Raw genomic sequence first — 21,884 nt, 5'->3', positions numbered from 1 at the left:
ATTTAAATTTTATTGCAATAGAATTAATTTTATCTTCTTGGCATTTTGAAAATAGAAAGGTTAAATTCAGTTATTTGGAAAAATCAATTTTTAAATTGAAAAGCAAGCTTAATTTGTTGATATAGTTTAAAAGAATGATTTTTGTGATTTATTTTAAATAAAAATTTTAAATCCAAAAATAAAATATTTGGTCAAACTTTTCCATTTAACCTAGACTTTTGGAAAAATATGGGAGATTGATATTTTTGGAAAAATATTTTGAATGGAAAATTTGGGGATTTTGGAAAGAAAGGATTTTTTTTTGGAGCTTGCAGGTTGGACTCTCCTCCGATCTTGTCAGGATTGCTAAATCAGGTAGGCTTCTGGTTATTTTTTGGGTTCTTGCTTAAAGAAAATCGTTTTTGGTGTTTTTGTAGAAATTTGGTTGTACATATTAAAAATCTTATGTTTTTGGGAAATGGAGGAGTTGTGATTTGAAAATATAAATCTTAAACCCTCCTTGCTTCTTTTCCAAACCTCCAGATGTCAATTTTGTTTGTATAAATAGATTCTCAAAAAAAAAAAATTAAAACCAAATTTTGGGGTTTGGTTGTTCTTGAGAAAAAATTGTCTAAAACTCCAATGAATCTCTCTTATATAAGTTTAAAAATGAAATTTAGATTGGGGTTTGACAAATTTGATGTTAAATTTGTGTAAATCCATCTCTTTATGTCAGTATGGTTTTGTTTTGGAAAGATTTTCCTTCTTCCTTCTTTGTTTTTGAAATTTAGATTGGGGTTTAACAAATTTGATGTTAAATTTCTTTTAAGTCTTTGAGAGACTGATTTTGTTAGACTGTGTTTTACACAATAAGTAAATTTCAAAAAACAAAATATTATTTATTTTTTTAGTCTCTGCCAAAACTGTGTTTTGGATGGGAGTTGTTTTTAACAGTGAATTTAATATAAAAATATATATATATATATATAAAAAAAAAATGTAAACCCCCCCCCTCCCCGTGGTAGAGTTTCCCCCACCACGTGGAGGGGTGCAACGTGCTCCTTGGGGTAGCAAAGGGGGGGGGGGGGTCCATATGGATACCCTCCCCCCATACCTTTTATGCTTTTCGTAAAAAAAAGAAATGTTTTTTTAAATATATTTTTTTAAATCAAAAAAATATATATATAACAATAATTTATTATTATTAAATGTAGTTTTTAATAAATTAAGTTTTAATAAAGTTTAATGATGGCATTCAATTAATAAATTACAATTAGTTTGTAATTAATTAATTGTATAAGTAGCAATATACATTAATTAATTTTTAAAATTGTATTTTATTAGTAATGCATATTTTTCTTATTAGATACTTAATTTGTTATTTTGTTATTAATTATTAATTGTTTATATTTTATTAATCGTGGATTAATAAGCGTATATTAATTAATAGTTAATTTTGGTTTTTTTTTATATGCGTAAGAAAATAATTGTTAAGGTAGGAATGGACAATCTTTACTTGGATTCCTTATATGTGTATATTTCCTTAATCAGAAAAGTGTAACTTGGTTCTAGATAGATGAACTTGGAGAAAATTATTTTCGAACCAGTATGACATTGATGTTTTAATTGAATATTAAATATCATAATTGGGTGGTTAATGGTTGTTTAATTATATTTATGTGAAATTGGTTTAAGAACTCATAATGGCGTATTTATGTATGTTCGATGCAAATGAACCTTAGAGAGTTAGAAAACCAAGAACAACCTGTACCTAGATGAGGTGGATAACTGCAATCTAACTTAGATCATTTAGAAAACTTAATCGACATTTAATATTTAAATCAATTTGGAAAAGATTGTACCTGTTGGTTATTGCCTATGCGAGTTTAATTTATGTATTCGCTTTTGCTTAAGTAATGGCAAGTCGTGTTTTGTTTGATTGGACCATGTCGTATGGTTGATTTGGGTACCTGTTTTTGTCCTCGGTCTCGAGTTGACTGTTATTTTGTTGTGGTGTTGTATTGGTCATATCTTTTATGTGCATGTTGAATGATGATTCGTGGTTGACCATAGTTGGTCAGGGCTCTGGTTAGAGTACCGTCAGTAAGTGTACCTCTTTTGAGTCATGTTTGACCAAATGGTTGTTCCCCCCTTTTTGAACTCCATTTGCTTGACCATGTGTATTCCTTGGTTTCTGAGGTCGCTTGAGTATAGTCTAGTGTTGTATGGGAAAGTGGCTTTCAATTGGGAGTCGCGCTTAAAGTGGTTGCTGGGTAACCCATCGAAAGTGAGTCTAATAAGTGATAACCTAATAGTAGATTAGAATGTTAATCTCTAAGTAAGATAATTGTGCCTCACACATGGGACGAGTGCTAACACAGACTCGACATGCTATGAGAAGGCCTGAAATGGCAAACCATCATTCTTGTCTTCACAAAAGGATGTGTGGGTCCACATAAGGCTTGGATGGGCCAGAGGTTCGGATTAAGTTGTCAAGGTAACCCAGTGTATGGGGCTCGAACCTATGAAGACCTACCATGCTAACCATACCAGGTTGTGTGATGACACTTGTCCCTATGTTCGCTAGTGTGTTGTTGTATTGTCCTAATAGGAGCACATTTTTGGAGTCATCTTGTTGTCTATGCCCTTGTGAGTACTTGGTTTCATTTTAGACCTTGGGTGGTGATGACTTAGTTTTGTTGATGCTCCAGTGGACCTTTGTTTTAGCTTCAATTATGTTCAACTCGATCCTTTCCTTTTCAGGGATCGTTTATATATTTATTGACCGATGTGGTCGTTTGTATATTGATTATGTTTCGCCTTGATGGCAAGATTGTAAATAATGGGAACCTCATGTATTCTTAACTTTATTAATTATTAGAGGGGTCTTGCAGTTGAGCAAATCGGAGATGTAGGCCTTTAGGGGTGAACTCCGAGATCATCTTGGTGTTATGTGATGCTTTTGTCCTTATGTTTCATGTTTAGTGTTAGCATGTATGGATGACATTTTGATAGAATGTATAAGTGGATAAGATGAAATTAATTTTAAAATGCATGTATGCAGTCCTTTCTTGAATGTAATAAATTGTATCATGAAAGAATGTAGATTAGAGTAATGGAATATGTTCAGTTGTTGTGAAGGAAATTAAGTATGCATGGAAATATCTCATTAGTTTATGATGAAATTAAAGTGTGTTATTAAATTAGATGCATGGCTTAAATTTTAATGAAAAGTTTGAATGTAAGGTATGAATGAATCATAATGGATAAACATTAGCATGTGATTTATATTTTCATCTTTTGAAAGAAATTATCCTTGTTTAAGAATTATGTCGTTTTTAAGATAATCAGCTTATTGGATTAATTGTGTGAGTTAAGTTAAATGTGTAATTAAGTAATCACATTGGGAAATTCCTTAGGTGTTAGTTGATGTCTTCCGCTATGTAATCTAAATTTTGATATCTCGTTGTATCTTAATTTTGTGTTTAACTTAAAAAAAATTATTGCACTCTATTCTTGTGTTATGGCTTAACCCTTCAGGGTTTCCTGATGGGGCATTACATTTGTGTATTGCTTTATATTGTTGTACAGTCACATTCCTTTGAGTATGCAGGAATTGCCAATGGGCATCCAAGGACAAGTTGTAGCCCTTCATGTGAATAACCTAGTTAAACCAATCTTAACCTTTTGGAAGGGTTAGGACCTGTATATTATATTTTGTAAATGTGATCTTTTCGTAAATGTGAAATGTGGAAATTGGTTATGGTGGTAGTGTGTTGTTGTGTAAATTAGTACACCCACTTAGGAGCCCTTATTGGTCACTAAATCATCCCTTTGCTATGAAGTGAGGCCCCTAGGTCATTAGGTTAGGGGTTGGGGGTGTTTTGAGGGGGTTATCTTTTGATTTTTATGATTTTTGGGTCTTTTTAATTTTGTTTTTTGGCTACCTACGGGTTTAAGTTTGCTGGGATAGATAAGATTCCTCCTCCCAAGAAGTGGGAGAGAATCATATCTCATCCTTTGGGACACTTGAGTTTGAGGGAATAATTGTGGGGAATATGTAGAATGGGGAAAAAGGAAAAAGATGGCATCTCCTCGACCTTCCTCATCTTGAGATGGATGGGAAGTGGGGGTGACAAGTGGCACTTCCTCTTCCCATGAAGGTTCTCCCTCTCCATTCTATTTATGGAATGGAGAAGAGGAGGAGGGGACGTTTGGCGTTCAAAAAAAATTGGGAAGAACGAAAGATAGGAAGAGGAAGGAGGCCCCAGAAGAGCAACGAACTTTGATGAAATTTTCAAGTAGGTGTCCTCGCCTTATTGTTTTAATGTTATATTTCTTATTTTTATGTTATGATTTTGCATTGAGTTTCTTTTCGTGTTGTGTGAGTGGGCTGGGATTGTTTGTGCTATTGTGTTATCCTCAGTGAACTTTTATTGTTGGATGTTGTACATGGGTGAAAGGGTGAGGCACTCCTTTTGGTAGGGTATGATTACTCCAATTTCCATAAAGTAATTGGATATGGATATGAGTACCCACATGTTATTTGATGTTTGGGATGAGGGTACGAGTACCCTTAAATTTTCCATGGTGATTGGGTTGGGTATGAGTACCCACAATTCTTGAGAAAATGGGATGAGTATCCCCTTGTTTGAAAACTTGGAGGAGGATCTGCTTTGTATGAGAACATCTTGAGAGAACTTTATTTACCATGGGAGGTGGCCCCATTTTATTCTTGGGAGAATTACTTTGGTTTTCTCTATTTGTTATGGGCTTGGGAGTAATGTGGATAACCAATGATGTGGAAATTAAGTGTGTGGTTCGTTGCTAGAAAATATTTTTTGCATAATTATTCATGTGTGTGTGATGTTTAAACCTAGGTTACATCTTGTCCCCTATTTTGGGGGTGGGCTACTTAAGACCCTATGGTTGAGAAGTGAGCTCCCATTGGTAGATTTAACGACTATTGAACCATGTGTTATGGGCAGGTCTTTAAAGTTAGAATCTTGGGAGTTTGAGACTAAGTGCATAGTTGGTCCAAGTCTAAAGGGATCCTTCATGTCTAGTTTTATTCTTTTAAATGAGTAGTTTTGTAAATAAATTGGTGTTCATTCTTATTGGGAGAATCTTTAGTAGAAATGTTGTATTTACTGGAAAATTAGTTGTTCAAAAGAAAAGGGGATGATGTGTATTATTGTAGATTGCTGCATAGAGATAGAATATAGTGATTAGTGGTTTTCTTTAAAAGAAACAAAAAATTTGTGGAAAAAGGGACTTTTGAATTAGATAATGAAAATGTGATAGTATGTGCTTTTAAAAATTTCTTAGCTCTCCTTAACCCATTGCTGAAATTATGTTATTTATTACTTTCTCAATCAAAATGAAAAATAAATAAATTCTCCTCTCTTCCATATGAAATTTATTGCTGAAATTATGAGATGATAATCATAGAAATATTATTATAATGAAAGTTGGAACTGGTTGATATTTTCTTATTGTTGGCATTCTACACTCACATGAGAATGGTTGATGTTTTCATTGATGGCAACCAACCGGTAATAGGATTCTTTAGGTTCACCAGCAATGCAGACATCATTCACTAGCACTAGCAGGCACAACAAGTTCATTCACCAGCATCTAGTTTACACCAGCAACGAAGCATACCGACATCTAGGCCGACATGAGACAAGTCTTGTTTATTGTATTGTAATGTAATTAATTATTTGTAAGCTGACATGATGTATTGTAAAGACTCATATATGTATGAGATCTTATAGGTCATTTTTGATATAGCATAGAGAGGCAATTATATGGTATTATGTAGAAGATAGCGAAAGGATTTTGTAATAAGGCGGATAGGTTATGTGAGTGAATTTCATTCACCGGCAAGGTTTCTGGTTATGGTTTCTGACGGAGCTTAAACCAGTACTGAATCAAGCATTGCGATGCTTTTTTGAGCAGTACATTGTCTTGGATTTAATTATCCATTTTGTAGTCAGTGAGACTCTTTCATTGAGCAATGAGCTCTAGGCTGTTGGCCTTCCTGCATGTGGAGGCCCCTATTGTAAGTAATATTTATTCATATTGGCCAGTGAGTAAATATTGTGGGTCCCAAATCCCATCGAGGTTTTTCCCTACTGAGTTTCCTTGCCAAAATATCTTGTGTTATGGTGTGCATTTATGTTGTCTCTATTATTTCTCTTTGTTGCATTATTACTTGTTTACCTGTACATTAATTTGGGTTGCAAAGTTATAAATAAGTTCAAATATTCCATTAACTGGTTAGACATTGATTCACCCGCCCCCGCCCCCGCCCCCTTAGTGTCTTTGGGACTGTCATTGCATCTAACACTTATCTTGTTGGTAGAAAAATAATTTTTAATAGTTAAACAATGTTTTCTCCTTAAAAGAAAATGTTGCACTAAAATATGTGTACGAGTGTACTTGGTTAATATAGACATTATTTGCAATTCAACATGTTGGTATTTTCTACATTTAGGTTGATCTATAAATTTTGATCCTCTCTTCATTTACTCTATTTTATGAAGATTATGTCTGAAAAATTAGCTATATATATTTCTACTAACCAAAATGTATTTACGTGTGCACACACACACACACATACGCATACACATTACATGAGGTGTGTATATGTATAAATATTAAAAACTAAAAATAAAAATTTATAATAAAAATTTTGGAGACGAGGGTTTGGTGGCGGCCCTTTGGGAGTCGTAGGCCCACGTTGGGGGTTGCAACCCCCATGGGAGCCACAACGCCCACAATCAGGGTTGGAACTCTAGCCAATGTTGAGTTTGGCAATGACCCAAAACTCTTTTTTTAATACTTCTAAGCTTTGCTCTTCTAGCCTTTCTCTAATGCATTGAACTTATCTATCTTTAGGCAATATGCAACCACTTTGTTAGAAGTTATTTTGCCTATTCATCTAAGTGCTTTAAAGAAATTAAAGATAATGGTCAAATTCCTTGTATGTTCTACTTGTATAAATAAGTCTTCTCATGAGTATAAATCAATCTTTTAAGAGTAATTTTGGAATACATTAGTTCAAAGAATAGATTATTAAGAAACTATGCAATAGTTTAAAAGTCATAGACCCATAATACCTAACTTGCTAGAGGTCAAGGTGCTAGTCAAATCCACTAATTTAATTAGTAAATTTATTAATACATTAGGTACATGTTATGTAACTAGGGATATGATATTATAAGGTATTTAGGTGGATGGAGATGTCAACATGTAGCACACATCCCTTATGTTAGTTATATTGGGTCTAAGTGAATAATTTATGTAATTAATTATATCAAGAGTTGAGTAGGCCTTCATTAAGAGTTACCCTTCCATAATATTAGGAAGAAGTATATGTAAAGGAAGGTGAATATCATTGTAAGAGACGTGTGAAGTATGATATTATATTTGTGATCTCTTGGAGACATCATGGAGTGGCTTCTTCCTTAAGGAGTATTATATGTTGTTACCTTGCCTTAAGGGTTTACTCTATTTCAACATATTGGATATTATGACATATTGACCCCACATACATCTTTTGTGTCATGTGAGATCTATCTTCTGTGATATATTATTCTTATTATTATATGTAAAGTTCTTATCAATACAACTATTAGAGGATGTACCAGCAAAGATTGTATTCATCCTCTTATTGAAGTTATGACTTTAGAGATGATGAAATATGTGGGAATACTTTATCATCTGACATTTGATTTTATAAATATACTTATTCATATCAAATCAAAAATTAAAGATCATCATGAATATTTCTTTAAAGAGATTTGAATTAATTCTTCTTGTTGCTAGATGTAACACTTAAATAACTTGAGATAGATAGATTGTTTCACAAATATAATTTTTAGAACTAAATAGGAACTTGAAAATATAAATGCAAATAATGGATAATCTTATTAATAGTAAGCATAGATTTCTATGTCTTGATCTCTAAAGTAAACAAACCTTTCATGAAATTCAAATATTTTTTTATCTCTATTAAGTGCATTTGAAAGGGAAGAATCTAGTAATAGATTAAGCTTTCAAATAAAAGTAATTATTATTATTTTCTTGAAAAAATTATTAGTATCTTTTATGAAATCTTAGTAGCGATATAAAAGATATTTCTTAGAAATACAAGCTATTATTACCAAAACATTATATGATAATCATGAGAGCCTTACTTTGAATATTGTAAGTAGAGTGATATGGACGTGTCATTTTGAGTCCCTAAGTTTAAGTTATAATTAATTGTGACAAGGTCTACAATTATTATGAATAACTTTATGCGAAATAGTCATGTTTTGCTATTTTATGAGAAATTGTATGATTACAACTTTTTTTTTTCTTTGGAATGTTACTTATAAGAAGTTAATGTTGGAAAATGATTTAGATATGTTTTTCAATTATACCTTATTAATGATATATGTAAAGGAGGTATCATTGAAACATATATAGAAATTTAATGAATGGTAAATTCTATAGGTATAATAATCTCATTCTTTTTATCTTATTGATAAACATGGGAGAAGAATGACATGATAGAACAAGATATTACCAAGCCTTTTCTTAAGGATTATAATTTCTTAATATGTACAAATTAAAGATGGATCATTGTACCTTCCCAGTCTTAGACATGTGATTGTTAATCAAAGGTAGCTTTTGATGATCTTTCATAGCTTAATTTTTGGATGCATTTGGTATGTTGTGGTTATCATTTATTATCTCAAGTTTACATGTACTTAATTGACTCATGACCTTGTTTACATGGATATCTTTTAATTGTGACTAAGTTATTTTCAAATCTTGATAAGTAGGCAAGTGGATATGAATAGAACAAAGCACTTGTATGCTCTTGTACACACTTATGTGCTTGTGTATGCCTATATATGTTCATGTATGCTTTTATATGCTTTATTGTGTGTTCAATATGTATTGTTTGTCCATCAAACAAGCATCGAATGTAGAGTAAAAGGTAAGTTCCATAGAAGGGTAAATCTTTGTTTTAAGTTATCCGTTGATACTCAATTAAAGAAGACGTTTTGGCCAAAGCTTATTTGATCTCTTAGTATATGCTTTCTATTTGAATCATTACATTTCACACTCTCTTATATATCATGATATCATTATATTAGCATTTTAGAATTTAGATATATAACGTTGCACAAGATTTCATTAGTCCTACCAAATTCAAATTGCCAGGCATCCTCATGTATGGTCGAGCACTCTTCATATTAAGAAGAATTCTAAAAAAGAATAGTGTTTCATGGTTGGGTGGAAAAGCCCTACGACAACGTTCTTTCCCATGTTGTGTTTAAGGGAAATAGATTTGAAGTTCGTATTAAGAGTATCATTAGCTATGTGTTTTATGTACTCATTGAATTTGACTTTATGGTCTCTTATAAAGGAAATAGTTTCCTTATGTTTTGCTTGTACTTGAGTTTGTGTACTTAAACAATATGCCAAAATCTATTATCATGTCTCTATTCTTATAATTTTTTAGCAAACTACTTTAATTTATGCTTAATTATGTGTGAGATCAAGTGTTTTTATGTAATTTAGTATTTTAATAATATGGACCATCTTACCTTCCTAGTCTTAGACATGTGGTTGTTAGTCAAAGGTAGCTTTGGATGATCTTTCATAGCTTAAGTTTTTGATGCATTTGGTAAGGTGTGGTTATCATTTATCATCTCAAGTTTATATGTACTTAATAGAGTCATGGCCATGTTTATATGGATATCTTTTAATTGTGATCAACTATTTTCAAATCTTGATAAGTAGGTAAGTGGATATGAATAGACTAAAGCACTTGTACTTTCTTGTATGTCATTTTATGCACTTTTGTGTTGATGTATGCCTATGTATACTCATTATTGCTTTTATATGCATTGTTGTGTGTTCAATGTGTATTTTTTGTGCGTCAAATAGTTGTTGAATATAGAGTAAAAGGTAATTTTCTAGAGAAGAGTAAGTCTTTGTTTTAAGTTATTTGTTGATACTCAGTTAAAGAAAATGCTTTGGTCAAAGCTTATTCAATCTCTTAGTATATATATTTTCTATTTGAATCATTATGTTCCACACTCTTCCATATCATTGTATAGTTACATTAGCATTTTACAATCTAGATATATCATGTTGCATTAGATTTCATTACTTCTACCAGATTCAAATTGTCAAGCATGCATGTGCATGCTTGAGTATTCTTCATGTTAAAAAGAATTGCAAAGAAGCATAATGCTTAGTAGTTGGGTGGAAAAGCACTCTAACAATATTTTTCCCATGGTGTGTTTGAGGGAGATAGATTTTGAAGTTCCTCTTAGGATTATCATCAACTATGTGTTTTATGTACTTGTATTTGACTTTAAGGTCTTTTGTAAAGGAAATAGTTTCCTTATCTTTTGCTTGTTATTGAGTTTGTATACTCAGAAAATATGTTGAAATCTATTTCCATTTCCCAAGATGATTTTTAGGGAAACCCTTTATATTCTAGAAAATATCCAGAATGAGGGGATGGTTCTTTGCTGTTCTTTTTCTGGATTTTGGGGAAAAGAATTCTCGGAAGAAGTTTTGTGTAGGGGTTTTGGATTTCGTTTTTTTCCAGTTGCTTGTGTTGGATCTTGAGGTTTCGCTTGCGAATTCTTTGCCAGGACAACATTCTAAGGTAGGAATTTAAATCTCTTTGTATCTGTGTCTTTCCTTTGTATATTTTGTAAGAAAAATTAGTTGTTGTTTATGAAAGATTATTTGAAACCTTTGTATTTGGTTTCTGGAATTCAGGAGTCATGATTTTAATCCATAAATTATTCTAGAGATTGATTAAGTTTTAAATTATTAATTTTTATATTGATCGTTGTGTATATATAAATTGTATATAAAAAAAATTGCATAGAAAAAAATTTAATTCGATAGTATAATGCATGATTCTACTTTATTAGTTTTATATTAAAAAATCCTTATTTTATTTAATGCATGTATTAAATAAAATTAAAACTAAAACTAAAATTTAATAATATTAAAATAAGAGTTAATGTTTCCTTTTAGAAAAAGAAATTCTATGAAAACTAACATAATTGATTTCTTTATTATTAAAGTAAAGCTTCTTATTATTTAAAAATAAAGTAATGCATGTTTATATTATAATGTCATGTTTTATGGAGTAAGGAAAAAGTAATTTATTTTTCTATTGTCAAGAGAAGTTTATTTATTTATTTATTATGAAATAAAGCATAGTCTCAATTTAAAAAAAAATCCATCTGTTTTTTTTAGTTCAAATTAATGCATGATTCTACTTTATTAGTTTTATATTAAAAAATCCTTATTTTATTTAATGCATGTATTAAATAAAACTAAAACTAAAATTTAATAATATTAAAATAAGAGTTAATGTTTTTAGAAAAAGAAATTCTATGAAAACTAAAAGAATCGATTTCTTTATTATTAAAATAAAGCTTCTTATTATTTAAAAATAAAGTAATACATGTTTATATTATAATGTCATGTTTTATGGAGTAAGGAAAAAGTAATTTATTTTTCTATTATCAAGAGAAGTTTATTTATTTATTTATTATGAAATAAAGCGTAGTCTCAATTTTAAAAAAAATCCATCTCTTTTTTTTGGAGTTCAAATTAAACTAGACTTATAAAATAGAAGCTTTTACAAAGGAATGAAATGTAGGGAATGCATTAAAATTAAATTGTTTTCTTTTATTCATTTGGGGTTTAATCAAATTAAGTTATTTTGTTTTATTTTGGTGTTAAGGAATTTAAGATATATAAATTAGTTTATGAAATATAAATTGTTTTATATTTATGAAATTAAATTATTTTATATTTATGTAAGATTTGAAACCCACAGATCATTTCATGGAACCTGCAGACCATTGATGTCTCAATAACAGTGGCAAAGAGTAATTAGATGTTATGTAATATTAGACGCCATGTTTCTAATGTGGAATTCTCACTTTTTAACATTTATGGGTCCACTCAAGCTGAAGACAAAGCTAAGTTGTGGTATACAATTTTATAGATGATCAAAGATCTAAACAATGATAAATTAATACTTGGTGGGGATTTCAACATGATTTTGGACCTTAGTGAGAAAAGTGGTGGGTTATCTAAAGTCAATGGAGCTATTACTAATTTTAGAAATTTCATTGATACTATTCTAAAGAATGGAAAATATACTTGGATGAACAGGAGAGTTGAGTTTACCAATATATCCAAAAGACTTGATAGATTCTTTACGGAGCAATTTTGGTTGAAGAATGAGGTTTCATGTGTGTCCTGCATCCTCTTGTTTTCAGTGTCGGGTCACTTCTTGGTCCAATTAGATTTGACTATGTGTGAGTGTAGGAGAGGATATTTTAAATTCAAAAATATGTGGTGGAGGGATGCCACCTTGAAAATTAAAATTGAAGAATGGTGGCAAGAGAGTAATTTCTTTAAAGGAATGACAATTCATATTTTCTTGAAAAGATTAGGTTTTATTAAAGATAAATTAAAATAGAGGAATAAGGAGAGATTCAAGAATATTTTGTTGAAAAAGAATTGGTGGAAAAGGACCTATCAAATTTAAATGAAAAGATCACTAGAGATGACATGTTTAGGGATGACTAACTAAAAGAAAAAGAACTTAACGAGAGGCTCTTTGAGTTGCTCGCCAGAGAAGAGATCTATTGGAAGGACAAGGTGCATGAAAATTGGATCAAGGATGGGGATGCAAATACAATTTTTTTTATGCCCCAATTAAGGCTTGTAGTGAAAGGAATAAGATTGAGGAGGTTAGGTTGGCGAATGTGACTATATGTAGAGACATTTCAATTATTAATTCTAAGGCGAATAGATACTTCTAATTGCTTCTAGCCAAAGGTTAGGGGGCAACAATTGATAATAATGATTGCCTTGGTAGCGGGAAGATACAAGTTAAACTTTGACAGGGTGGCAAAAGGGAACCCAAGGAAGGTTGGCGTTGGTTACATCATTAGGGATAGTTTTGGTGAATGTGTTTGGTTTTTGGCTAGAAATATATGACAAGCCACAAAAAACGAAGCTAAGTTGGAGACCTTTACTAGGGGGCTCTAGTTATGTAAGCAAAAAGGAATTAAAATCTTAGATATAGAGGGAGATTCATAGTTTTGTATCAATGTAGTATGTAAGGGTCATGTTACCATTTGAATGGAAATTAATGCTTTGGGTGACAAGGATTAAAGATTGTCTTCCTTCCCTTGGTAATACTTGTATTAACTATGTGTATCGTGAATCCAATAAAGTGGCGAACTTTCTCATCAATATGGGTGTATCTTTGGACAATAAGGAAATTGTTGAGGCATCTCTAGATATGTGCCCCGATCTTATTAATTTTCTCCATCTCGATTGTCTGGTTGGTGCTGGTTTGTTAAAGATGGACATTCAGAGGTTTGGAATTAGGTGATTATCAATGGACATATCTTGGGATGGTGGTAGACTAGGCGATGGGCTTCCACTATAGAGCCTCAAGGATGACTCATCATTTGGTCAAAGAGGATCTTCGAGGGAAGGTTCTTAACACAATCCCTAAGATTAAAATAAACCCAAAGGAAGACTATATTGCAGAAGCTTTTGACATTGTTGGTGTTGGGAAAAAAACAAAAGGTCGTTGAGGCCTTAGAGATTTTCAGGGACAAATTAGATAGGACTGATATGGTTCCCTTTACTAACTATGTATTGCAAAAGCTTTTGAAATTGTTGGTGTTGGGAAAAATAAAAGGTGGCTGAGACCTTAGAGATTTTCAGGGACAAACTAGATAGGACTGATAAGGTTCCCTTTGCTAACTATGTTAGCATTTATGGGGATCTTTTTTTTTGCCTCTTAGTTAGAGAGAATTAATGAAATCATGAATGGAATTAACTCCATTGTGCACTAGATGTAATATTTGTTTTGCCATATCAATATAGGGAGCTACCCCCATATGGTAGCACTTACCATTAAAAAATAATAATAAAAATAAAAAAAAGTTAAAATTATAACTTTAATAATTTAAATATAGTTTTTTTTTTAATTCAATTAGAATTATAATCGTATTTTTTCAATTTAATTAGTTTAAAATTTAATTATATTTATGTTTAATTTTATAATAATTTTTATTTGTTAATTTATTTAAGAACTTAATTATATTTACTCTTAATATTTTAATAATTTTAAATTTACTTAAGAAATTAATTTTATATAGACTCAATTAATGTTAATATTGTTTGTAATTATTAATTATATTTTTAGATGCATATTTTATTAATATTTTAATTTTAATAAATTAAAAATTAAGTTTTACTTTTGTAACTTAATAGATTTATTATTAATTTTTTAGATACTATCTTTATTAATATTTGGATTTGGATATATTTTGACTTTTCATTTGAATTATTCTATTTTATTTTTGAAATAAAGGAGGGGTTAAAATATATTCAAAGTAGAAGAATAACAAAGCAAGAGCATCAAACAACCTTGTCAAGATCCACTAAGTAATCCAACTGATGAGACAAATCCAAGGGTAATTGACCCTTATCCATGAAACCAATTATGCATATGCTTCGAGGCCCATTTGGCCAGGAAATCGACAACACCATTCCACTCCCTAGGGATATACTTGAAAGAAATAGAAATCAAAGAATCACTCAAATGAAGAATCTGGCTAACAATTGAACTCAACTGCCAACTACCATCTGCAAAATGTTGTCGAGTCAACAAATTCACTACCACTTGAGAATCTGATTCACAAATGAGCTTGCTTTATCCAAGAGCACAAGCACTCTCCACAACAAATAAAATGGTAAGAGCCTCCATCAAATTGTTAGTATAACAACCTTTATAAATAGAAAAGAGAAACAGATCAGTCCCCAAGCTATCTCTACCAATGCCACCAATGCCAGCAGGACTAGGCTTACCCTGAGAAGACCCATTTGTGTTGATTTTCAAAATATCCTGTGGAGGAGGACACCACCTCCCCACCTGATCTATCTTTTGAAAAGGGTGTCTACATCTATTTCTCATGAGTTGGCATTGTGGAGGAGGAAGATGAAGCTGATTGTAGAACATAACATCACCCGAATCCACAACCTCAGACAAGTCATATTTTTTTGAAATAGTTTCTCCCAAGGAGTGGAGAATTTTCCACCACAAGGGGTGGGTTCCCAGCTCCACATCTTGAAAATCTGATGGTTCCTTTCCAACCATACATGCCAAAGAATAAAAGAAGGTCCAAGAGTCCAAGCAACTTAAAGAAAAGAGGTTCTGGCAGGGGCCTTGCTCCATCTAACAAAAAACTCAACCAAAGAAGAGATATGCCAACAAGATTGGTTCCACAGCTCCCACCATAAATGCCAAATATGCCTAGTGAAGGAACATTGAAAAAAGAGATGAGAAACACTCTCTTCACTATTACAACACAACACACACATCGAGGGGCCCTAGACACCACGCTTACATAAATTATCCCAGGTAAGACATCGATTATGAACCACCAACCACGTGAAAAAGTTGCACTTTGGCCAAGAGAACTTATACCAAACCTGCTTCCACCAAGGGACCTGAATGTCCCCAAAACTCTGTCGCAACAGCTCAGCATAGCTAGTATAAACCAAGAAGTTTCCAGATAAATCACTACTAGCCCAAGCCAAAACATCATTCCCAGGCAAGGTAGTGCACTCACGAGACTCAAGAATTTGAGCCAGCTCTATTCTATCTTCTATAAAACCTCCAGGCAGCCATTCAAAAAAATTTTCTAGCAAAAACGAGCTACCAACCCACTATTATGAGCAGTCTTATAATGGTCAACAGAATCCCAACCAACAACAGTAAAAATATCAGAAAGGGGCTAAAGGTGAGGATGAGTATAACGAATGGGAGGATGACCATCCCAGGAATCCTGCCAAAAAAGAGCTTGAGAACCAGAATGACATATCCAAAAGAGCCCATTCTTAACTAACTGAGCCCCCAGTTTCAGAGTATTCCAAATCATATACCCTCATCCCTAGTCCACAGGAAAGCGAGGGACATCAAACCCAGTAACCTCTAGAAGATACGTATGGGTGAGAGTACAGGCCCAAAGCTTATTCTGACAAGTGCACCAACGCCAATACAACTTAGCAGCAAGAACTTGCCCATTCAAAATAGCAGACCATAAACCAATACCACCCTCATTCTTAGGTATGCACACAGTTTCCCACTTAACAAGGCTCCATTTAGTAGTCGACAAAGAACCACTCCAAATAAATTATTGAGAGAGGGCATCAAATTCCCTAAGAAAATACATAGGAGCAGCTTGAACAAAACATTTGTAGATAGGCAAAGCTTGAATAACAAATTTTAAAAGAGTTAGTATGGTAGCAGTAGATAACTAGCGGTGAGTCCAATGATTAACCTTTTGGTGCAACTTATGAAGAAGAAGTTGTCAAGAAGACTCGGGATGACGACCAATAGTAAGAGGAATACCCAAATAAACAAAGGGAAGAGACCCAACTTGAAACTAGAGAATAGCAACAATCTGCCTCTGAATGGCCCGAGGAGTATTAAAGAAGAAGATGGAAGATTTATGCTCATTCTTTCTGACCAGAAGTAGCAAGGTAAATATCCAACACATGACGAAAAGATTTAGCTTCCCTAATAGGAGCAAGACCCACAAGAGTAGTATCATCTACAAAATGAAGATGTGAAATATGACGCACCCCATTGCCCCATTGCCAACCATGAATCAGGCCCTGAGAAGCACGAAACTTAAGAAGATGACCCAGACCTTTAGCCATAATAATAAACAGACAAGGTGAAAGAGGATCCCCTTGGCGAAGGCCACGAGAAGAACTAAAAGGCACTGAAGGTTCACCATTCACAATCACCGAAAAAGATGAAGAGGTAAATAGTCTAGCTCACCCACTCTTTACTAAAACCAAAGGCTAAAAGAATGTTCTGAAGAAAACTACATTTAACTTTGTCATAAGCATTGGCCATATCTAATTTGGCAAACATAGCACGCTCCTTTGAATTCACCATAGAATGAATAACCTCAGAAGCCACCACCACCCCATCCAGGATCTATTTTCCAGCCACAAAATCCCCTTGTTCCTCATAAATTAGAAGAGGAAGACAAGTTTTGAGCCTCTCTGCAATCAACTTAGTAATAATCTTATAGACCACATTACAGAGAGCAATAGGGTGATAAAATTCAAGCTTATCAGCACCTTCCTTTTTGGGAATGAGAATCAAGAAAGTAGAATTTAGAGCATGGAGCATCTACTTATGATGAAGAGATTCTCGAACAACCTCCAATAAATCCAAATTAATAATATCCCAAAACTCCTGAAAAATTTCAACAGGAAACCCATCTGGGCCTGGATTTTTACCTTTATTCATACCAAACACAACATTCTCTAACTCGGGCATTGAAATCGGACGAGTGAGAGAAGTGTTCATAGGATTGGTCACTAGAGAGGGAATACAAGAAAGAATCAAATTCTCCTCCTCCACAGCAGGGGGGAATCTTTAGCAAAAATATTAGAGTAGAACTGACAAGCCTCACAAGACATAGCCAACAAAGACGAAATTTGAATCCCTTCTTAGGAAACCAAAGAGGAAATATGACCCTTATTATGTTGATCCTGAACAAAGTGGTAGAAAAAAGTAGTAATCCTATCCCCTTCCTGAAGCCAATCAACCTGAGTCTTCTGTTTCCAAAACATCTCCTCCCGAAGCTCCCATTCCTCCACATTGTGCAAAGCATGAGACTCAGCTATACCAAGAGCATCCGAGAAACCATTATCCCAGATCTAGCAAGTAATCACAGCAAGATGTTCCAAGGCACTCTTCTTCCTAGACTTAAGATTACCAAAGCATGACACATTCCATCTCTTAAGGTGATACTTGACATATTGAAGCTTCTTAACAAAGAAATACATAGTTGTGCCAAAAGAAGGATCACGCTCTCTCCACCACTTAGCCACTAAGTCATGCAGTGAAGAGTCCCAAAGCCACATAAGTTGAAACTTAAAAGGAGGATTCTTTGGGGCCACAAAAGAAGAAGCACAAAATTTAATAGCCTGTGATCAGAGCCTTCTAGTCAACAATTTCAGAAAAAGTAACCAAACCACCACCAACCCAAAAATAGGAGACAAAAAACCTATCCAACTGTTTAGAAATCACTTCCTCTCCACTCCATCTATTATTCCAAGTAAAAATCCCATTAGAGGGATTAACATCCACTAAAGCAAGCAAATCCACCTAAGCACGAAAAAGATCAGAAGCTAGACCCAATCGAGGCAACCCTCCTCTTTTCTCCTTCAGACTCAACACAGAATTAAAATCACCTCCTAAGATACAAGGAAGATAATGAGCACAAGAGCGAACAAACCTAAGATGTGCCCAAAGCTGGGTTTTACCCCAGATATCAAGTGGAGCATAAACATTAGAAATTAGAATCGTCTCACTAGAATCCAAAGCGGAAGAAACCATGGAAAAAGAAGAATGACTAGAAATCCACTAGAGAGGAACAATCTTACAAGGATCGCAGAAAAGAGCCAAGCCTCCAGAATTGTCATGAGACCCAATGCATTGACACTATCCAAAATACCATATACGAGAATAATACTGAAGCATGACATCAACAAAAACCTTAGTCTCTTGAACACAGAAGATGTCCGAAAAATGAACTGCAACCAAGTCATGAATAGCCCTTTGACGGGAGGTGCTATTCAACCCCTTTACAAACCCAAACTCCACCAATAAATCTCCAGTAACTATAATCTTTTCCAGATCCTTCTTATGCCCCATAGTAGAAGAAGGTACAAAGGGACCTTTCTTAAGAGGCTGTTGTTGCACACTGAGGCTCTAAGAAGAACCCTTACTCCTGTCAGAAACTGTCTTAGCCAAATCTGCAAGAACTATGTCATCTTGCAAAGGCGCATGCATGGGTGCATCTTGATCTTGCACAACAGGAGGATCATTCATCACAACAATATCTTGTGAAATGTGGGCCTCAAAGCCTGAATCCTTATTTGTAACAACATCCACCAGAATTCCCTCCTCTAAGGCCACTGAATTCAATACCTCAAACCGATTGAGGCCCTCATCAGGTTGTCTATCTCTTAGAGTTCTTTTTTGCCCACGATTCCTTGCCCAAGATTTGATAGGAACAAAACCTTCCTTATCCAAACCCAAATCAATATCACTCATTGGGGCTTTCCCTATGTCCGCTTCAGCCTCCTTTGGTGGTGAAGAAGGAGAGGAACCATTAGAATGGGAATTTTTATTAACCTTAGGGAAATACCATTGCAGATGTCCATATTCATGATAGACCCGACAACGAAAAGGCAAGGACTCATAATCAAGCGATTGAACCCATGAAGAAGTGCCAAGACAGATTTCAAGAGAATCCGACAAGGGGTTATTCAAATACATTTCCACACAAATACGAGCATAAGAAATTACCTTACGTTCTACAGTTTGTTGAGCAACCGTAGCAAGGTTCCCAAGCAGAGCAACAACCCGCTACAAAATATCTTCCCTCCAAAACTCTAGTGGGAGACGCGACAGGCGGATCCAAACAGGGACCCTAGAAGGCAATTCCTCAACAGAACTAAAACCCATTTGCCAAGGTTTGATAAATAACCCAGCATGATTATATAAATAGGGTCCTCCCTCAAAAAATTGATTCCGATTAGCTAAATTGAAAAAAGAGACCACAAAATAGCTATTCGTAGTGAGCATAATATCCATATCACCGTCAACCTGCCATGTTCGTCTGACCCAAGCCTCCAGAGCTGACAAAGGAATACGAATGCCAAGAAATTTGCAAATGAGAGCGTGACAACTCCAATATGACACATCATCTTCAACTAAATCAGGAGAGATAACCAAAACAGAACGATCTTGGATTCTAGGGAGGCAACCATTAACTTTCTTCATTTTTGAGTCCTCACCCACATAAAAGGACTTTGACTTTTGTGCATGCAAACCCTAAGAAGAGCCATGCAAACTTGAGGAAGACCCATGGCGAGGCCCCTCAGCATCAGCCACCACCAAACTAGTAGAAACCACATGCGTTGCCATGAACAAATGCAGGACCAAACACCCATGAAAGAACTCCCTGCATACCTCACCCAAACCAAACCCCACTCAGCCCAAAAAGAATAACGGCTTCACTACCCCAAACACCCACAGAACCAACCCCAATTGAGCCTTGCAATGAATCAGAGCCTTCCCGAGAAGCTACCCTCAAATCACCCTCAATTGCCTCCACACACAGAATAAACTCTAGCCCGAACGCAGCACCCCGGGACCAAGGAGATCAACATAGCAAGGAAATAAAGAAAAACTGCCAAAAACCAACACCCTGAATACAGGCAGCTCCCCCCCCTTGACGCACCAACAAGCAGAACAAAAAGCGAGCTAGGGCACGACCGCCCTATCTCGACCCGCAGAGCACAACATCGCCATCTATCTACTATTTGATTTAATCTCTGCTACCATCAACTAGTATAATTCTATTTCATTTTTTATTTAGATTTAAATTTTAAATTTATTTTAATTAAATTTTATCTCTTATAAATTTTAAATAAAAATAAAAATTTGTTACAATTAATTTGATTTATAATTATTATCTTATTAAAAATTTCTAATTCTAAATATAATATGAATTAATTAAAATTGATAATTTATATATTAATATATATTTTTTGCTTAATAATAATATATTTGTCTTTAAATGTATTAGTTATGTTTTGTCCAATCTATATATAGTTGTTTAATTAGAATAAATACCTAAAATAAAAGAAGTGGGGTGACTACCTCTATTGTGTACATATAATGTATAAATAGGCACTTTTAAAATATTATTTTATATTTTTTATATTTTAATAATAATTATATTATAATATATTAATTTATTTTATTTCAAAATAATAAATATAATATATAAATGATAAATTATATGTTTAAAATTGTTTACAATTTTATTCTATTTATTTTAATAATTGTTATATTAAAAATATAAATAATGTATGAATAATTGATTTTAATATATATTATTTGAAATTTTTTATAATATTATTTTTTAAATTTTCAAAATCTCTCTCCCCCTCTATCTTTCTATATCTCTTCTCTATCCTTATCTCTCCCTCTTATCTCTCCCTCTTATATCTCTCTACTTCTCCCTCCTCTTTATTTCTCTCCCTCTCTCTCACTCTCTCTACTTAGATTTACACATATCTATCTCCCTCTCTATTTATATTAGTTTGTCTAAGGTCCATAGATAAATATATCTATGGGCATGTCTTAGTAAATTATCATATTAATGGTCAATTATAATTTATATAGTATTATCATATTAATGGTAAATTATAGTTTATATAATATTAGAGTTTTCTTATTTTGTTAAGCTCCTACATTGTTCAAATGCAAAAAATTTTAAATCATCGAACTAGTTAGGATTTCCATTTAACTTGAGCAAGTGTAATAAATTGGTATGACATTTAAATTTTTAGTTTTACATTGTATACAAGTTTGGTCCGATTGATCATAAAAAAATGCTCTAAAAAATGGTAAGTAGTGGAAAAAGAGAAATACTCATTTAAAGAAGTATAAGTCATGTAATCACTATTGCTTTGATTTAATATAAAAATTTAAAAAATAGAAAACATGCTTAGGTTTTAAAAAATATAAATCAAAATCTTAGAGGTGAAAATAAAGTCAGGTATGGTGAATGAACATAAGATCACACAATGAAACATGAAACCCTAAAATGGAGTCCAAACCCTAATGAGATATAAAAATAAGATATTGCAGCTTAGTTCTTAGTCTCATTTCAATTCTATTGCTTCTAGAATAAGCAAGTATAGTCAACTATATTACCATTTAACTA

The 21,884-nt window shown here is 33.2% G+C and overlaps 1 long non-coding RNA gene across 1 annotated transcript; it reads left to right on the top strand.

The window, feature by feature from the left end:
- The first annotated feature begins 264 nt into the window (after positions 1-264).
- Positions 265-6,116, top strand: LOC131874783 (uncharacterized). The gene is made up of 2 exons (XR_009372156.1): positions 265-354; positions 5,542-6,116. It is a non-coding gene; the product is annotated as an uncharacterized LOC131874783 (long non-coding RNA).
- The last annotated feature ends 15,768 nt before the right edge of the window (positions 6,117-21,884 follow it).

The sequence above is a fragment of the Cryptomeria japonica genome, chromosome 4 (genome assembly GCF_030272615.1).
Source record: "Cryptomeria japonica chromosome 4, Sugi_1.0, whole genome shotgun sequence".
Classification (NCBI taxonomy): Eukaryota; Viridiplantae; Streptophyta; class Pinopsida; order Cupressales; family Cupressaceae; genus Cryptomeria; species Cryptomeria japonica.
The sequence above is the reverse complement of the archived record's forward strand: the minus strand, read 5'-3'. Positions and strand labels throughout refer to the sequence as shown.